Genomic DNA, 7,665 nt, shown 5'->3' on the forward strand with positions numbered 1-7,665 from the left:
AGCTCCGTAAGTTGTTTTGCCTTCATTTCAAAGAGGACCAATGCCATCATAGGGTAATGTCTTGATTCTTGAGTGAACTGGGTTTAAGTGAGGCAAAATCGCACAGTCGTCAGCCTCACTCTCTCTTCCAGAGTCTTCGAAGTCCAGTGACAAAACAAAAGTCAGGATGACAGCTTTGTATAGCATCATGCTTGGCAATGAGCTCTTTGGGGGCACTTGAATGAGAATGGAGGGAATACTTTGTTTTCAGTGACAAGGAATTTTCATCAGTCCAGATAGATTCCATGTGTTCTCCCACAGATCTTACAAGAAACAGGTTCTCGTGTGACTTCTGTGGCCCATCATGAAGCTCTCAGCTCACTGTGAGCCCACTCTTTTACTTCTGCCCTGCAGACATGGCCCACCACTATATCATTATGTTCTGCATACTTCCACACAATTATTATCACAGAATAATCGAATCTTAGAGTTGAAAGGGACCTTAGATGTTCTGCAGGTATTTTAAATTCAGTATATTCAAAATTACACCATCATCTTTTCTTTAAAAAATTGCTTCTTCTGTCATTCTTCCCATTTCTCTCTTTTACATAATATTTTATTTTCCCCCAATTACGTTTAAACAGTTTTTAACATTATGAAAATGTTTTGAGTTCCAGTTCTATCCTCTCCCTCCCTCTTTTCTCCCCTCCCTTAGATGGTAAGCAATCTGATCCTCTCAGTCATTCAGAATCAACACATTTTTCATCCTCCCACCCGTGCTCCCCATCTAGTCATCAAGTCAATTCTACCTCTTTACCATCTCTTTAGCTCCCCATGACCTCTTGATTTCCAGAACTCTACCCTATTTTAGACCCTTATTACTTTTCTTAATTAATCATTCAATAAACATTTGTCAAGTGTCTACTATGTGCCAGGCACTGTGCTAAGCTCTAGGTCATTAGCTGTCTTTTGGAGCTCCACGTCTCCAATCTCTGCCTTCTCCAACCTGATCTATGTACTGCTGCTACAGAAATAATCCTGATATATTGTTCTAATCATACAATTTGGCCTTTTCAAAACCTGCTAACCTACAAAATAAAATCCAAACTCATTAGCATGGCATTCCAGATTCTCCATGATCTGTCCCCAGTTTATCTTTTGAGTAATTTCTTATACAATCTTCCTTTGTACATACATCCTTCAAACTACCCATTGTTCCCTGAACTAGTTCTGTTGTTTCTCATTTCTGTGTTTTGTTTGAACTGCATCCCCCAACTCCATCCAATTGAACTGCATCCCCCATCTTTATTAGTCCAATTTCTACTCATTCAAAACCTAGCTTAAATGCTACTTCATACACAAAACCTTCTCTGATCCTCCAAACCAGAAGTGATTCTCTCTCCCTCCCTCGCTTCCTCCCCTCCTCTCTCTCTTTCTCTCCCTCTCTCTCTCTCTCTCTGTCTCTCTCCATCTCTCTCTTTCTCTCTCTCTCCCCCACCCCAACTCCAATACTACTTTGTATTTGGCCAGTACTGTGTGGACATCAAGTTTGTGGGAGTCACAGAAAGAGTGTGACATCTTTCAACCTGCATAGCAAATGAGATTGCTGTGCTTAGTCAGCCAGCATTTCTTCCTTACACTGAGATTACATGCATTTTGTTTAAAAAAAAAGAAAGTCAATATAGTCATTATTTGTGCATATGAGACTAGTTCCCGATAACCTTTCTGATTATGACATTAAGTGTGGTTGTGGTTACCTTGGATCCACAGGCATCTGCCTTTTCTGTGTGGATCATTATGTTCTGCTGGTTTGCTGACCACTGTGAGAAGGCACACAGGGAATAGAATGGTATGTCTGTTCTCTCTCTGAATGTCTCAAGTCTGGCCAAGTAGATTGGACATAGTATGGAGTAGCCCATGATGATCCTGTGTCTTTAGGCTGAACAGAAACTATGCTGCCATCTCAGACAACTCCTACCGTTAGTGTACACAGTAGGTCCAAAAATACAATACACTCATTGCCTTTTCACCTCCTATCTTGGGTTATCATTATTCTTATCCTTCCTATCATCCTTTACAATCTTGTTTTACAAGACTGATACTGTGTTTTATTCGTTTTTGCAAAGCCCCCCCCATGTTCCCCACTCCCTGCAAAGCACCCACCACAGATACTTTGCGCAGCTGGAACTCAATGAACATTTGTGGACTTTGTTCAAAGAATTGAGTTCAATCCACCAACCTACCAGAAACCACTAGCATACGACCATCCAGATTCTTCTGGGGAGCTCTTTTTGGTGGCCAGGAAGTCACTATATTAAGGGCCAGCTTCAGTTGTTGGAAAGGTCTTTCTTATAACTTCCATTAATTTGCCCTCTTGTTCCTGAGCCAACAGAGAATGAGTATACTTATTTTTCTACAGGACAGCCTTTCAAATATTTGGAGACAGTTATAGTGTTCTTCCTAAGACTTCTTTTTCCCTTGTGAATATTTCCACTTTTTTAAACCATTCCTCGTATGATATAGTTTTTGGATGACTCAATCAACAAATATTTATTGGTTTCCTTTTGAAGAGAGGCTATGGTGGATAGCAGAGAAAGGTAAGGCACTGATCTGCCCTTGAGGAGCTTACAGTATAATTGAGAATATGACCAGCACCCATGAAACAGAAAACAATGAAAGACTATATATTTTGGAATTCTAAATGGTGCAGTCCAGACAATTAAAGTAAAAATTCAGAGAAATGAAAGGTAAAGGGAGGTTGAGATAATCATAGAAGACTTCATTTAGAAGTTGGGTTCAGGTTGGACCTTAAAGGTCCAATAACATCACTTCTTCAGACTTTTCTCCCTTAATCTTATTTTCCTTACTCATGGACCTTATTTTCCACATCCCTAAAGTGTCTTTTATAGTCTTACCTGAGTCATCTCTAAAACAGGACCAAGATCCCATTTTTAACACTAAAATAATATTGTATCTATTCTTCAAATGGAGAAATTGTCCCAATGGGAAGATGGCACTCCTTCAAGATCAGATACCTTATATATTTGATTATACACACCAGGAGTCCTGGTTCTCAGTTTACTTCTATTGTCATGCCACCAGTATTTCTGTTCTCATGCTGAAGGGAATTGGTTAGTTTTTGTTTCTGAGATTCTGAGTATAAAGGGGCTTCTGTGACTGTTAAGTGAAAAAATGAAAAGGGAGGATGAGCCAGGCAATATTTTTATTCCCACACAAGAGAGCATGGGAAGATCTAGTGGTGAGTAAACTATTCATTCAGAGTAAACTAGTCACCTGTGAGAGTCTAATTACCCATTCCAAGGAACTGGGGTACCATTTAGTATCCTGAATATGGTAATTTTCTCAATGGTGCCCTGGTGTCCTGGAAGAGTTAATTCACCACTCTCAGAAACTCTGGTGACTTGCTAGTTTCCCACAGTAGAGAAAGGAGCACACACTTTGCTGGGAAGCCAGGGCTAGCTCAGATTTCCCTGTTGGAAGCCTGAAGAGCTTCATTTTCCTGTTACCCATGGTAGTGCCTCTGAAAACTGGTTGTATTCCAGGAGATATCTCAGAATTGAAGAGATGTGATGGGAATTCCTTCCTCAGGCAGAGAGACTCCAAGATAGAGATTAGAGATCGCATTGCTTCTGCAGAAGGCTGACAGCCCCAGTATAATGTAGAGGACTCCTACCCATTTCAGAGAGAGAGATGTTTTAGATGTTTAGACATATAGAGAAACAAACTCAGTCCACTTTTTGTCTTTTTTAATATGAAGTTATGTATACAGTTATATATAACATCAACAAATATGAATATTTCAATAGTCAAAAAGCAAAAAAGAGGATTGCATAACCTATGAAATTCTATTATATACAATTTTTAAAAGTGCGTATTAAATTTAACCCCACCCCTATTTCTACTCAGTTACAATTACAGATGATCAGGAAAGGTGTCATTGAATTGAGTGAGGGAGATTTTCCATGGGGGTTAAGACAACCTGTGAGGGGCTCCATTATTGAGAAAATGTTGATCCCCGATTGGTCATCTTCCATTTTAGTTCTCCCAAGTGAGTAATCCCTCTGACTTCTTTGGGGGCTGGGGAAATCTACATCAGAGAAACAGTCAGTCAGCCGTTAGGCTTGTGCAATGGTGCAGGCCTGTGGAATTTGACACAAGTACCCTTCTGTAGTTGTGTTGGGTGTTGAGGCCATTCATTGTTAGCTTCTTCTCTTTGGGTTAGACCCCACCTGAAGGAGGGGGCCTGGATTGTGTTGCCTACCCCAGCAAAAAAGGTCACAGCTGTACCTGCAGGGGACTGCCAGAGAATATTATTCACGGTAGCAGAGAGGTATGTAAAGTGTGCAAGAAAAAAGCTTTTTCATGGATAAATATGGTAGTTTCAAAACAATCAGGTCCATGGGGGCAAGTGAGTGATCTAATAACATATACGTGGTCCATTTGGCAGGAAGAGAAGAAATAGAGATGTAATTCATAACTCAGATATTCCAGAAAGCCAAAAATTCCTACTTGTAAAGTTGGCAAGGCAATACCATCATTTCAGGATACTGTAAAGGAATAGAATTGAAAGAGCAGGAACAGGGGGCCTGGAGATGGGGATAGGGAACAGCAGGAAGTGGACATGCTACTCAAAGACCCCCTTGGATCAGCCATGGGAGGGAAGTGATGGAATATGAGTGTATGGCTAAAGTACAGAAAAGCTTGGGGAGTAGGGGTGGGGGTGTGAAGGAGGTACAGGTTGGAAGACAAGGAAATCCCAGGAGTTTGGGGTATTGTGTCTGGGCTTGATTGGGTGTTGATGGTGATGATTAGAATGATAAGTGATATTATGAAAAAATCGTCGAAATTAATACTGATTATAAATCCTGTAGAACTTACAAAGTGACTGGTATAGTGAAAAGAGTACTGGATCAGGAATTAGGAAGAGTCAGGTAGAGCAGTGGGTAGAGCATTGGCTCTGGAGTCAAGAAGACCTGAGTAAGATCCTGATTTAGATACATAGACTAAATATGTCACTCTGGGCAACTTATTTCACTTCTGTCTGCTTTGTTCTCCTGATCTATAAAGTGGGGATAATAATAGCATCTACCTTCCAGGGCTGTTGTGAGAATAAAATGAGATAATATTTGTAAAGTACTTCACAAACCTTAAAATGCTACAAAAATGCTAGTTATTATTATCTTACCACTAGTGCAAACTAATGTTGGGACTGAGGGCAAATCACTGAGCCTTTCTAACTCTTAGTATCCTCATCTATAAAATGAGGCAGCGTATATATGTTTGTACATATATGTATACATGTATGTATGTATACACACAAACTATACATATCTGTCTATATGTATATATGAAATATGTAATATATTTTATTTATGATCTCATATATACATACACAATACATATACAATATATTTTATTACATGATATGTAATATTGTCACTGTGCCATCTTGTGTATGTATATATTGGAGAAGGAAATGGCAAACCACTCCAGCATCTTTGCCAAGAAAACTCCAAATGGGGTCATGAAGAGTCAAGCATGATTGAAAAATGACTGAACCACAACAATAAAATGTATATACATATATTACATATGTACAACATAATGCAATAGTATTACATATACTATAATTAAAAGCAATCTTATTGTGTATATATTTTATGTATAATATGTATATCCATACATAATTTGATTATCTTCACAACCCTAAGATAGATACTGCAGATATTATTACCTTCATTTTACATATATATATATGTATATACACATACCAACATATATGTACATACAAGTATACACAAACATATGCATATATAACATGTAATCATTTACAAAATGTTTTATGAATGTTAGCCATTTATATTAATAAACTAGAATTTGACTCTATATAAAAGTCATAATAATTACTATTATTTATGTGAGATGCACACCATGCAAGACTATGATTAAATTTGTATGATCACTATGTGGCAGATAGACTTGGTTTTAAGTTTCATTTGATTCTAGCAGTAGATTCTCTACTGGTCTGCTTGGTCTTGGTCACTGTTCATTTAGTATATGGGCATCTATTCACAGCATAAAACAATTAGAGGAAATATAGAAGAACTAACAATGATTCCTCTTCACTTGAAGTTCATTTAGAATGAAGGCCATAGCAAGGGAACATTCCTTCTTGCCTCCTTTCATTGACCAATATCTTTGAATACCCAGATCCATTGGCAGGAGATTACAAATACAAAGGCAGGTTCACTATTTTTCATGGGTATGAAGACTCAATTCAATTCAACAAACATTAATTAAGCACCTACTAAGTGCAAGGGATAGTCCTAGCTGCTGGAGATATAAAGACAAAAAACCCCATCCCAACCCTCATGGAGTTTGCATTGTGTGTGTGTGTGTATTTGTATATGCGTGTGTGTATGTGTGTGTGTATTTATATGTATGTATATGTATATATGTACGTATATATGTGTATATACACACACATATAAATTATATTTACTTTAGGTATTGATACATATATGAGATTGTATAGTCAAGATATTGCATATTATATAATAAAATATACTGTATATGTAATACATACGTATATATGAGATTATAAATAAAATAGACTCATATATATCATATGTACATGTATGTATAGATAGTATATCTGTGTGTATGGGTTTTTGTAACATGAGTGAGTAAATGTAAGACAATCATTTTTGGAAGGGAGCACTAAGCTAGGGATGAAGCAAAGCTTCAGGTAAAAGGAAGTAACACCTGAGCTGAGCCTTGAAAAAAGATCTAGGCATTGTAAGAGGGGACATCACAAGAGGAGAAAATGAATTCTTGGCCAGTCATTCAATCGACAAGCATTTATTAAGTATTCACTGTGTGCCAGTCACTCTCTTAAATGCTGAGGAAACAAAGAAAGGCAAAAATCGCAAACCTTACCCTCAGGGAGCTTCCATTCTAACAGAGGAGACAACACACAAATAATTGTGTACTATGAGATGCACAATGTGAATTGGAGGTGATGTCACAGGACTAAAAGGGGGAGGCTTCCTGGAGAAGGGGGATTTGAGCTGAGTGTTAAAGGAAGACAGGATAGAGAAGGAAGGAAGAAGATCCAGGCATGGGAGATGAGAGAAAATGCCCAAAGCCAAGAGATGGAATATCTCCTTCTTGAAATAGCAAGGAGACCAAATGCGAAAGGATCAGTGAGGACATGGGGGAAAGTAAGGTGTAAGAAGACTGGAAAGGTAGAAGGGGGCTAGCTTAGGAAGGTGCAAAGCCTTGCATAGCTTTGCAAAGCTTTGCATACTAAACAGGAAATTTTGTATTTGTTCCTGGAGGCAATAGGGAGCCACTGGGATTTATCTAGGGGGAAACTGAGCTTTAGAAAAATCACTCAATGAAGGATGGATTGGAGTGGGAAGACTTTAAGGCGGGCAGACCCACCAGCAGCCATTGCAGTAATCCAGGCATAAGGTGGTGAAGGCCTTTGCTAAAGCAGTGTCAGAAGTGAGAAGGCAGCACATTCAAGAAATGTTGCAAAGCTGAAATCGACAAACCTTGGAAAAGAATAAATGATCTGTTTTTGCCAAAGCATTTCACAGCATGGTCAGAGAATTCACTGGAATCCCCTCAATTCACACACATCAAGCCTTCACCCTCCTA

This window comes from Trichosurus vulpecula, chromosome 1 (assembly GCF_011100635.1).
Source record: "Trichosurus vulpecula isolate mTriVul1 chromosome 1, mTriVul1.pri, whole genome shotgun sequence".
Classification (NCBI taxonomy): Eukaryota; Metazoa; Chordata; class Mammalia; order Diprotodontia; family Phalangeridae; genus Trichosurus; species Trichosurus vulpecula.